This window comes from Quercus robur, chromosome 5 (assembly GCF_932294415.1).
Source record: "Quercus robur chromosome 5, dhQueRobu3.1, whole genome shotgun sequence".
NCBI classification, from domain to species: domain Eukaryota; kingdom Viridiplantae; phylum Streptophyta; class Magnoliopsida; order Fagales; family Fagaceae; genus Quercus; species Quercus robur.
In genome coordinates, this window is record NC_065538.1 from 41,726,869 (window position 1) to 41,739,822 (window position 12,954).

The following is a 12,954-nucleotide window of genomic DNA, read 5'->3' on the forward strand; positions in this document are numbered from 1 at the left end:
CGAAACCACACTATTCAGGAGTCTTTTCCCATTAATGTGGCCAGGACGTTTGTTGGCGCATTCAATGCGGAGGTGACAGCTTTTCCTTGAACCGTTCCCACACTGTACCCCCGTGCGAGTCCTATTGTACTCGTCTTTTCTTCTGGGAGCGCTTTGGGGGCTGCCTTTGATGGCGTGTCGTTCTTCCCTTCTAGGTTTTGGGATGCTAAGAACAGGATCGTCCTCGACTGCATTTTTAGGCCATTTGGACTTTCGCTGCATGTCCTCGGCAACATCTCTCCTCGGCGCGGGCCTTGGGCCCTAATGTATAGTGGGCCGGAGTCACGAATTCTCTGGCCCCACAATAGCCCCTCAAAATCCCGCTGTCCGGCTCCTCGGACGAAGAGGAGGGTTTTGATGACATCAGGTCTTTATCATGGCTTATCAATCCTTGTCATCTATCAGTACCAGAGCCTCTTCGTCTGCCTGAGACACGTTCCTGGCGCCTTGGCATGTGAAGCGCGTCTTCATTAAATGTGGGCGGCTCTGTGCTCCCCACGTTCAATGATGCGATGGTAATCCAACGGTGGAGATTTTCCTACCTTTATGAGCGGAAAAATCTGCACAGTTACTTCTGATGGGAGGTATAAATAATTTTTAAAACTGATTTGTCTCTTCACTTTCGCACTTAAGTGTTCTGGCGCACATATCCTGAGTTCAATCAAACTTCCATCCAAACTCAAGTCTCTCTTCAGCATAAAAAGCCCGTTCGAGGAACTTTTCCTCCTTTCTGTAAGTTTTCTGCTCTCACTAACTCGTACTTTCCCTCTTCTGGGTTTATTTTTCTCTTATTCCTCTCCTTCTCCTATCAACCCTTGAGTCTATTTAGCAGTTTCTAGAGATGGTTAAATTAAGAGACTTGGTTGAGACTGAAGAGGCGATGGAAAAATTCATCGCCGACTATAAGATATCTCCCAATGTGGGTTTGAGGTACTACAAGGAGGGGGAGTGGCATCTTAAGAGAAGAACGGGCGAGGTGGTGATTCCCCTTCTCGCCTTTATAGAAAGGGGTGTGAGAATTCCCATAAGGCCAGTAATGAGGAGTTACCTTAAATATTTCCGATTAGCTCTCACCCAGTGCGCTGCTAATGTGTTTAGGATCCTGGGTTGTGTGGACGCCTTAAACGAAAAAATGGAGCTAAGACTAACCCATCATGACGTACACTGGTGCTACAACCTCCAACATTTGAGGGGCAAATCCTATTACATGAAGACGAGAGACGACAGGGTTCGGCTAATCCAGTGCCTCCCCAAGTCCAGCAAAGGATTGAACAAGGACTTTCTTATTGTATCTGGGGAGTGACACGATGGCCTTCCTTGCCCAATTGTGGAGGGAGAACCAGGTGGGGTGTAAAGAGTAGGAGAGGGCCAATCTTTTGAGCCGTCTTAATTTTGTGTGGTTCGGTTACTAACTATGTACATGCCTTCTTTTTGCAGATCCACACGCCTTTCACCGACATTTTCATCTGATTAGCCGGGAGGATTTGGAGATCGTTCTCAAGGCGGCGGTTTTTGTAAACGAAGAGGATGGTCAAGTCAGAGTCGCTCACAAAATCTTAGGGTACGATCCCATCCAGAAGTCATTTGCCGCCCCGAAGCACGTGATCAAAGCTAACGATCCTCGGCTTCAGAAAATCACTGTAGTCGAGCACGGGTTTTTGATCTCTGAAGGATCTCCTGTCCCGGAGGGCATCCCGTTGGCGGGCTCTTCTTCGCTCCACCAAGTAGCGGAGGACGAGATTGATTTAGGCTTATCTGAAAAGGGGTTCGGTGTATTTGACCAAGCTGATCCACCCGAGGATCCTTCCGGTGACCTAGGTGACCCTGACTTGTCCGAGGCGGAACTGTTATCAGTGGGAACATCTTCTCGGACGGAGATGGGTGTTAAAAGAAAGCCCCCGACCAACTTGTTTGACCTGCTTGAGGGCCAACTAGGGAAGGGTGTGCAGGGAAGGTCGCAGTTCAGTGTTCCAACTCCCCCACCACAGCCCCAGCCTGTCCAAACTAGGTCTTCTCCTTCCCGGCCGCAGCCTCAATCTCCCTGACCCAAACTTCCTGCCCCTCCCCCATCCACTCTGCCTCCTCGGCCTGAGCCCACCGACCCAAAGAGGAAGAGGAGTTCCAAGGGTAAGGAGCCAATGGACGGGGGGAAATCCCACTCCTCTCGAGAGGAGGACGAAGCCCCGCGTGCTCAAAAACAGTTAAAGATTGGGCATCAAGGCCAGGGGAAAGGGGTCGATGCCTAGTCCGTGCCCAATGCATGGCTTCCTGCCCCAATGCTCCACGGGGAGCCTCTGATGGAAGATGCATCCATGAGGAGCTTCTGAGACAGCGAAGATGCATATGTGGCCGACGCGTTGGAGAGGTCCTTGCTGCTCCCCATTGACATGACCGAGTTGAAGAACATGAGGATGCAGGAGGTTTTCCTCAGCATGAAGAGGTACCTAGGCATGGTAAGGCTCCTAATACCTATGACTCCGTCGACCTTTGCTCCTAGATTTTCATTCATAATGTGTTTGTTTCAATTGACAGGCCGTTCAGGCCACCTATAGGTTGGAGAATGAGGCTAAGGGGCAGAGTAAGTCCGCAGAACTTGAGCATAATAAGCGTATAGAGGCTGCGCGAACCCTTAAAAATTCTGAGGCTGACCTCGCGAAGGCCAGGGAGGAATTGAAGGAGATGACCAAGGCCAGGGATAACGCTAAGGCAGGCTTAGACGGTGCCCAAAAACAGGCCAAGGACCAGAGGAGGCGCCTGCTTGCTGCTGAGAAGCAATTAGAGATAGCCAAGGAGTAGATTGGTGATTTAAAGAAGAAACTGACCGAGGCAGAGAGGGATAAGGGCGTGGCGGAATGGGCCAGAGACGGAGGCCGAGACCTCCAAGGACAAGGCCGAGGATGAGGCTTACGATGTAGGGGTAGTCGATATCCAGGCCACCCTTAAAGCTCAAATCCCTGGTGTATGCAGGTTATACCGCTCCTAGGTTTGGAATGAAGCCCTCAAACGAGTTGGGGTGGAGGCTTCGTCCGACCTGTGGAAGGCGGAGAAGGTGTACTATCCTCCGGCCATTCCTGAGACCGCCTTTGCCAGCTCCGAGGCTATGAGTGCTCTATAGGAGACTGAGGCTGCTCAGCTCATTCTCGCTCCTGACGAGTCGACTAAAGGAAGAGAGCTTCATAGGGCGACAGAAACACCTAGAGGTTTGAATCCTGAGATGCCTCAGGAGGCTGCCAAGTCCACAGTCAGTGCTCAGATCTCTGATGCCGAGGAGCCGGCCCTCTTGGTTCAGCCCCTTCAGGCCATTCCTTGCTGATGTCTCTGAGGGCCTTGAGGCTAATCTTGCTCGGCCTCCCCAGGAAAGGGATGTCTCTCAGGGTCCCGAGGCTAATCCTACTCAGCCTCCTCAGGAAGTGGCCAAAACAAAATTGAAGAAGTAGGAGCCCTGGCCAACTTTTGTATTTGTTTCTAGTTTAGCTGTTAATTAGTTTCCCTTTTGTTTTGAGGACATTGGAATTTGCTTGTAATTAAACTCTTTGATCATATGTATGAAATTCCTTTCTTCCTTTTTCCTTTAAATTATATGTTCGTTGCCCTTGCCGATATTTACTATTGTTGCGAATCTCATGGTTTTTGAACTAGTTATCTTAACATGTATGAATGGTTCTGCATATGATATATTTGGGATCACATCCTAGAATTCTAACTTACCCGCGCCCATGGGGCGTTGAATTTGTGTCTAGACATACTTCTAAGAAGCTAAAGGCATCATCCGAGGTGCCGAGCGTGTTCTTGGGCCATGTCTGGTACTTAGATTTTCTTGGAGTATCTAGTTTCCCCATAGGTTTGAGTCCGAGGACCATGCAAGACCTTGGTTCTGTCTAACACTTTCTTTTTGTAGTAGTTGGTTTCCCCATAGGTTTGAGTTCAAGGACCATGCAAGACCTTAGTTCTGTCCAAAACTTATATTTTCTTGAAGTAGTTGGTTTCCCCATAGATTTGAGTCCGAAGACCATGCAAGACCTTGGTTTTGTCCAAAACTTATATTTTCTGGTCCCTCGGGGATTAGCCCATTTGCATGTGTGTGGGGCATAAACTTGATGTTAGAAGCCCCTAGAACTGCCTGCGCCACTGGCACTTTGAAGTGTAGCCTTGAGTAGGAGCTGACTTAGGGCAACAACCGCGTGCTGCTGGAAATGATGGAGGGGCTTTCACATAGCTTGCACCACTACCAAAACTATTTCTTTCGAGGGACCCTTATTGACAGGGGTCTGATCTTACCATGACTAACCACCGCCAGTGCCAATGCACAAGCTTTTCCCACAGATGACGGCAATTGTAAGGACTCAATTTGTAACGACCCTAAATTAGTGTATTGGGTTCGAACGTTAAAGGTCCAAACAATAAATTTGTAAAGAGTGGGCTAAAAGACTAAGCCTTAGTTATCGGATAGTAGTTAGTCATGGTGTTCATGATGATTGCACAGAGGTGAACCGAGCGTATCCAAGAAGACCTTTCCTCGGCACGGCCTGAGTGGCTCCAGTCTTTATACCTCGTCCGAGGGGCTTTGTGTTCTTATTATTCCTTTCTCACTAGGTTACAATGGTCCAAGAGACGATACATAATGCTATTTTTTTTCTCCCCCCCACTTTCCCGTGGATGAATTCTTACATTATATAGCCTCTCTCAGTTGATCTTGACCATCCATCTATTGATCAGGTAGGTAACTACTTAAGTGCTTGTCCCATCAGCCGCCTTCTCCCACTTTCTGTTAGTTGTAATAACCGAAGCCACACTGTTCAGGGGCCTTTTCCCATTAATGTGGCCAGGACGTTTGTTGGCGCATTCAATGCGAAGGTGACAGCTTTTCCTTGAACCGCTCCCACACTGTACCCCCGTGCGAGTCCTATTGTACTTGTCTTTTCTTCTGGGAGCGCTGGGGGTTGCCTTTGATGGCGTGTCGTTCTTTCCTTCTAAGTTTTGGGATGCCGAGGATAGAATCGTCCTCGGCTTCATTTCTAGGCCATTTGGACTTTCGCTGCATGTCCTCGGCAACGTCTCTCCTCGGCACGGGCCTTGGGCCCTAATGTATAGTGGGTCGGGGTCACGAATTTTCTGGCCTCACATATATATATATATATATATATTTATGTATACGTATGTATGTATAGAAAAGCACAATTTATGGTATGAAATCTGCTTTTAGATTTTAGTTCTGTAGAACTAGCCCATCCAAGAAATTTTTTTCTCCATACTCATATATATATATATATATATATGTTTGTCCATTTTTTTTTTCAATTATTTAGTTTTTTTCAGTTTTTTGAATCTCTTTCCCTAAGTCAAATGGACCACATGATAAGAAGTATCAACTACTTTCTATCTTTGTGATCTTTTTTTTTAATTCTTAAGAACACAAACTTCAATCCTCTATGTATGTCGAATATTACAATTTCTAAGAAGCCATAGTATTATATAATCGGTAACCGAGTCTTGGTATAAGACCTAAACGTTTAGGTTTGTGTGGAACCTACGTATTGTTTGAAGGAGGGAAAATGTATATATTGAATAAATAAAATAATTATTAAATTTGTATGTACAGTGCAATGGTTAGGACCATCTAAACAAAACCAATAACATATATATTTTTTTAGCAATCAACTATCCTACGAGGATGCCTAGTTGTTTCAATAGCTAAGAACATGTTTTGTTTATTTTAAAATCCACTTATTTGCTAGGAGTTTTTATAGCTCAATTAACAACTTTAAGTGTTTCTAGTAAAAAATGTTGCCTTTCAAATCCTGTCTTCTCTCATTAATCTCAATAATTTTAGTTATAACAATGCTTTTTATGCCATTTGTTTTTTAAACAAAATAAATCAATTAAAATTAAGCTCATCGAGACATAGCAAAATCAAAATTGAACTATGTTGGACAGTTCGAGTGTAGGACAACCTTTTTTTATTTTTTATTTTTCAAAATTTTGATGAGTCAGCTACCTTTGTATAAACCCTTCGCTAATTGTGAATGCAAAAAGGAGGGTTCCAAAAGGGTATGGTCCCAATAATTACCGTTTATCAGTCTTGGGCTGGACTGAAGTCCAAAGGCCCATAGACCCAGCCTAAAGAGAGAGAGAGAGAGAGAGAGAGAAAAAAAGGAAAGTGCTGCACAGGTACAAGGACATCTCTGATCATGCAGGGTACTAACTACATAATGGTATTCACTACACATGAATCACAACTCACAAGACAAGCACATCTCTGCAATCTAAGAACCAGTTTCAGCTAATGAAATTGAATTATAAGACAAGACAGACATGCAACTTTTGACTTTAGCAGATTTAAAATTTAAAGCAAGGCACAAGTTATGACTATTGTGAATAGTACAAGAATCAAATAAGTGCCATTTTAAAAAAGAATCAAGATGTACCTCACAAGGTGGCAACCACATGCAATCTTAAGAACCAGTTTCAGTTTATGAGATTGAATTATAGTCTGACTTTGATATAAGACATTAGAGACTTGCAACTTTTGACTTTAGCAGATTTAAAATCAACGCAAGGTACACGTTATGATAATTATGCAATAGCACAATAAACAAACGAGTGCCATTTCAAAAAGATACAAGGTGCACCTCACAAGGTGGCAACCACATCCACAGTGTCAATATATGATTTAGATTGCTAGAGTTTGGAAAAATCTATGAGCAAAGATATGATTCTTTAAGACCACGGTAACATCTCTGTTTGGGAACAGAAGTAGGTGATTCTACAGTAGGTTTCATGAATCAAACTACCAAGTACAAAGATACCCAAAAAAATAGGCAACCAGTCCTACTAGTCGTGCCCAATTTGGTGGTATGATTATCTGCCTGACATGACATCCAAGATGTAAATGGAGCAAATTAGGAATGGAATCATGCTCATCCTAAAGGATTAACAAGTCAAAACTCAGGAGTTATAAGCATGGATGGCCTTTATTGTCGATGTATAGCCATGGGAAAAATCGCCCCTTAAGCAGCAACTGCAACCTTTCCTGGCTTCTTCCCAGCAGCCTTTGAAGGCTTCCCAGTGTTTGTTTTCTCCGGTTTCTCAATTCCTTGAATATCAGTTATCCTTAATTTAGTCAGTTCCTGTAAAGGAGAAGCATGGGTCAAGAAAAATTATCAGCGTGAGGTAGCGGAAAACAATTGTTTAGAGAATAGATTTGAGAAATACCTGACGACGAACTTAGGTGCGGCAATAATTCTTCCTTCTCTTTTTCTTGAATATAATTACCTTTGCATCTAATGCCTGAGAGAGAGAGAAACATGAGAAAAATATAAAGTTCCTACAAAAAAGAGAAGCTGTAACTTTTTCAGTGATTCACAAAAGCCATATGAGTTTGGTGCCAGCAAATTTAAAAGGAGAAAGTGAATAGACAACTATAATGTCTATAAACACAGTGATCGCAAGAACAATTTTCTTCATAGAAAAATTAATTATTATCATTGTGATATATATATAAAACTTTACTAGGACAATGATGTAACATGGGGTTATATTAGGAGATCTGCATACATTTTCTAATTGCCTTGCATTTTATAATTTTTCAACTTGTACCAACACCAGTAGGTAGTGGTTTAGGAGGTTTCTTGGGCATTCAAAACCAGCACCCCTCCATCCATCACTAGTTTGGGGAATATACCCTGCTTGTATTTGGCCATTTGGCTTATCATATTTTTTTAACTTTCAAGTAGTCCACCTAGCAATTTCATATCAAGTTGAAGATTATGCAAAAGCACATTATTGGCAAGCATAGAAGCCAACCCCAAGCATTATGGCATGGATTACAGGATAGCAATTTCAAGATAACCAGTACTTTGCTTGATATAAAATTTGAATAATCCCAATTTTATTTCTTGATTTCCCCCTGTTATAGAGTTGGGACTTGGGATCATAATCACAACTTAGCATATAACATGGCAGTTAGTTTTCATTTAATTTGTGAAGCTAGATAAACTCTGGCTACTATTTCTTTCTCTTTGTATTGCAGTCCATTTAGACAGAAAGTTCTTCCTGGAAAAGTTTGTTCAGACCTTTTTAAGAGGCTTCATGTATCAAAATGGATATCTTTCTCTGAACTCAAATATAATGACTGCCTCTTCGGAATTAACTCTTCAAATTTGAAATTCCACTTATCCTAATGAAATAATTTTGCAAGAAATGTATCCCATGAAACAAACATGATTGCAAAAATTACATACAAATGAAAACACATATGCTGGATGAGAGAGAGAGCGAAGATTAGTGTCACACTCACATGCACTTCAACAACTGCACGAACAGCTGCATCTGGTAATAAGACAAATAATGGTCTCACTACTAGAGCCAAGCAAAAGAACCTTGTTCAAAATTAACTGCAACAGAAAGAGATGGAAGAATTAATAAAGAAATCACTTTTTTGAAAGAAAAAGATAGGTTATTGAATTTTTGTTGGGAAAGTAAACTACATATAGCTTCCCAGCAAACTATAGAAGACTACACAATTGAAATCAATGCAATCTCAAATCCATCCCAATACCATCTTGGATTCAAAAAATGCCTTCAATCACATCTCCTTTGTTAAGGTAGAGAAAGCATGGACCATAAAGCTATTACATGGAAAATTAGCCCGAGCAGAAATGAACAAGGAAAATAAATGTAACTTTTTTTTATAGGTACAAGGAAAATAAATGGAAGTTTCTTTAAGCTGAATTGCTATGTCTTTTTTTAATATATATATATAAGTAATTTGCTAAGTCTATTTTGGCTTGCTCCATCAGTTGAATGATAATATGATATACACCCAATTTGGCACCACTTAACAAAAAATTTAATTTATTGACTTGAAAGGTCCAAAGACAGCGTAAAATGCCAATTGTCGCATTGGATAGGCTTCTAAACTTATCTTTCTTCTATAAGCAAAATTTATTGAAAAGCATTAAAAGGGGTGCAACCAGGGCCTTTTATTTAAAAAAAAATGTGAGCACCATGAGAAAGAAGGAAGCTTATTTGCTTTGGTTGTGGGCCACCAGAGAATATTGTGATCTGAAGGTTTCTAACAAGGTCATAATAGAAAGAGTATTCAGCAATATGTGAAAGAGGCTAGTCAACATGTGAAACCAGTAACCAATACCATCTAAGATTTTTTACGAGAGCTTTTTTGAAACTGGTTTACCTACAAATTAAGTTTAAGATACACTTCTATTTTTACATCTTAAACTACATTTCAGCCACTCATTTAATGAACACATTGATCCTTAGCTGTTTAACATCCAATATTACTAAGCATGAATGGTCTTCCACTTGTTTTATAAAACTTTCTTATCTTTCTCTTCATCTATAAAGGTAAACCAAGACTAAAATATAAATCCAGTTTCCTTTCTTTGGATATATCATTTTTGTTTTCAACTTCTTTCTTTACTATGATAAAATAAAAGACAGACGAACCTATGAGGCATGAAGATCAAACCGAAGTGCTCCCTTTTTTAGCAATAAGATCTGCTTTTTGAGTCAACTGATAAAAGAAACCAATAACAATAATCTCATCATTGAGAAGCGATTAACAATCTATCTTAACATATTGAAATACTCAATGGCCAAGAACCAAAATGATTCCCCCCCCACACTTTTGAACAAAAGCAAGACTAAACTCCCATCTATACTTCTTTAAATCCCACCAAGGAGCCATAATCCTAGGGAACAACATTTATTTTTCACCAAACCCTATTGAAAAGAAAAATTTCAAGCAACATTCTAATGTTGTAAAGGAAAAGGTCAAGAGCACAAATCAGAACTGTTCATGCGAGTACACCACACCATATGACATCCTATGTTAGTAGCAAATCTAGTTGCATGCTTGATGATATGTAGCAATAATGGCAAAACTTAGGTACAATTCCTTAGATGTTGTAATTTAGGTACCCCAATTAAATTTAACTGTGTGGCTGCATTGACCAATAAGCATAAAAAGTATTATCTTCCCTCATGGACAATCAAATTCAACTATGTGACTCTTTTTTTTATATATAGGTATGGTGAAAAAAAAAAAGAAAAAGAAATGTATGAGCATCTGAATGTAGAAGCCACATAGAGAAGTGAATTCATGGCAAGTGCAAGCATATCTGCTCACATCAGTACCCAAAGTACTAAAAACAATTTTGGAAACGGAAAGGGCTGTATATGCTATCTATCTCAAGCACATCAGCGACACTAACTAATTGCCTTTTACTACCCCAAAAAATGAAAAATACTCAACAAAGCTTATCATCATCATATATATATATATATATATATATATATATCTACTAGTCTAAACCTTAAACTCAGAAAGAGAGAGAAGCATATGAATAATTCTTCATAAAGATCTATGAATGAGCCCTGAAGGCCACTCTGGTGTAGGTATGTGACTCGTTGGCAATGCAGCAACATAGTTGAATTGAATTGGGGAACTAAAGGTAGTACAGAAACTGTTTGTAAGTTTTGTCCGGAACTATAAAGCATGTTAAGTACATAACTTCTCCCTTAAAATAGTACTATAACCATTAACTCTGAATTTCCATCAACATGAGATACTTGGCAAAACCCATTACTTTTCTTTCCCTGCATGATTTATACTAGGATGCTCGGACACGGACACGGACATGGACACGGACATGGGTACAGATACGACACAATGACATGAGTAATTTTTGAAAAATTATAACATAAAATAGCAGGTATGACACTGGTATGACATGATTACGGGACCCTAAATGAAGTGTCCGTGCATCCTAGAATTTATATGTTATGGAAATGATATCTGTGACTGCGACTATTAATTAACAATGCAGCATTGAATTACCACCCAAAAAAAAAAAAAAAATTTTACAAAGTACAAATGAACACATAGTATTATAGGTAATCACGCAAATTCAATAGCAACACACCTTGTCATTCACCTCGTAGAATTTCAATCTCTCAGTGAAAATCGAATCCCCATTGGCCATTGCTCACCTTGAACTTGTGCGATCCAATCTAAACACAAAAAGATAACAGATAATCAATACCCCCATAAACATCCAATGAAAAACGACAACAAAAGACGAAGAAGAAGAACCTGAACGACAGCAAAAACCGGGCCGTACGGCTTGAAAACCCGATCGAAGGGCTCTAGTGGGCCCACCAATTTGTAACCAATCCCCACCGCCTCGGCCTCTTTCTCCCCCGGAGAGTACTCTCTTCACCAATTCCAGTTCGTCCTCCTCGCTACTCCCACCCACTTCATCGTCGTCTTCGTCGTCGACATCTTCTCTATTCGATGAGAAGTGACGAGTGTTGGACCAGCACTGGGTGTAATAGTGGTGAAAATGTGGGCGGCGAGGAAGGGTTTTAGGGGTTGGGTTTTGGAGAGAGGGAGAGGGAGAGTGGGTTTGTGGAGAAGAGGGCAGAGGCGTGGCGGGTCAAAGCGTGGAGACACCGTCTGTTCACCATGGATGGCTCATTGAGGTCAGTTCTGACAGAGTAGTAGTAGGGTTTTAGATTGTTGGACTCGAGTAGAGTATGCACTTAAACACATGGAGCCTCTCACGTCCCCTGTCCTGACGGTTTGCCTCCTATCCTTTTTCAATCTTATTGGTTTGTTGTGGGTGATGATATTTCTACTACCGTGATGGATTGCCTTAATAATCATCATTCACCTGCTGAGGTTAATCACGCATGTATTACTCTCATCCCAAAACTTAAGTCCTAAAAAGTTATGTGAATATAGAACTATTAGTCTCTGTAATATCATCTACAAACTGCTGTCTAAAGTTCTTGCAAATAGACTACAAAAGTTTCTGCCCCTCCTTATTCCAGAAAACCAAAGTGCTTTCTAAGCAAGAAGGGTTATCACAGATAATCTTGATGGCTTTCAAAACTCTTCACTATATGAAACATCAGTATTATGGGAAATTAGGTTTTATGGTCCTAAAACTTGATATGAGTAAGAGTAAGGCATACGACAAGGTAAAATGATCTTCCCCAGAATTACTTTTGAGGAGAATGGGCTTCCATGAGACTTGGGTTGCTTTGATGATGGAGTATATTACTACTATTTCATACTCTCTTCTTATCAATGGTGAGCCTATAGGTACTATTAGACCCACCAGAGGCATTAGGCAGGATGATCTTCTTTTGCCCTACCTCTTCCTCCTATGCACTGAAGGGCTTCATGGTTTGCTTAACAAGGCTACTACTATAGGAAGTATCAGAGGAGTATCCATCTGCAGAAATGGTCCCCGGCTAACCCACTTATTTTTTGCAGATGATAGCCTATAATTTTGCAGGGCTTCAGTCCAAGAATGCCACCACATTCAAGGAATCCTCTCAGCCTATGAAGCAGCCTCCAACCAGCAATTCAACAGAGAGAAAACAATTTTTTTCAATAAATCTACTCCACAAGTGATTCAAGATAGCATTATTGACTTGCTGGGAGTTTCAAAAATCAAGCAATACGAAAAATACCTAGATTTACCTTCTTTTGTGGGTCGAAGTAAAAAAGTCAGTCTTTTGTACATAAAAGAGCAAGTGTGGTCTAAAATAAAGGGATGGAAAGAGAAGTTGTTATCCCAAGCAGGAAGAGAAGTCCTCTTGAAAGCGGTGGTTCAAGCTATCCCTTCTTACTCTATGAGTTGCTTTAAATTACCAATTTCTCTTTGCCATGAGATTGAGGTGATGGTGCACAAATTTTGGTGCGGTCAAAGAGGAGAGAGGAGGAAGGTGCATTGGGTTAAATGGAGCAAACTATGTAGACCAAAAAATGAAGGGGGCATGGGTTTTCGAGAATTACAAAAATTCAATGCTGCATTTCTGGCCAAGCAAGTATGGAGATTGATGACCAACCAGGACTCTTTTTTCTTCCACATCTTCAAAGCCAAG

At 41.1% G+C, this 12,954-nt stretch overlaps 1 pseudogene; it reads right to left on the reverse strand.

Annotated features, from left to right (window-relative positions):
- Positions 1-6,666: 6,666 nt before the first annotated feature.
- On the reverse strand, positions 6,667-11,989 carry LOC126725972 (50S ribosomal protein L21, mitochondrial-like; annotated as a pseudogene).
- Between the last annotated feature and the right edge of the window lie 965 nt (positions 11,990-12,954).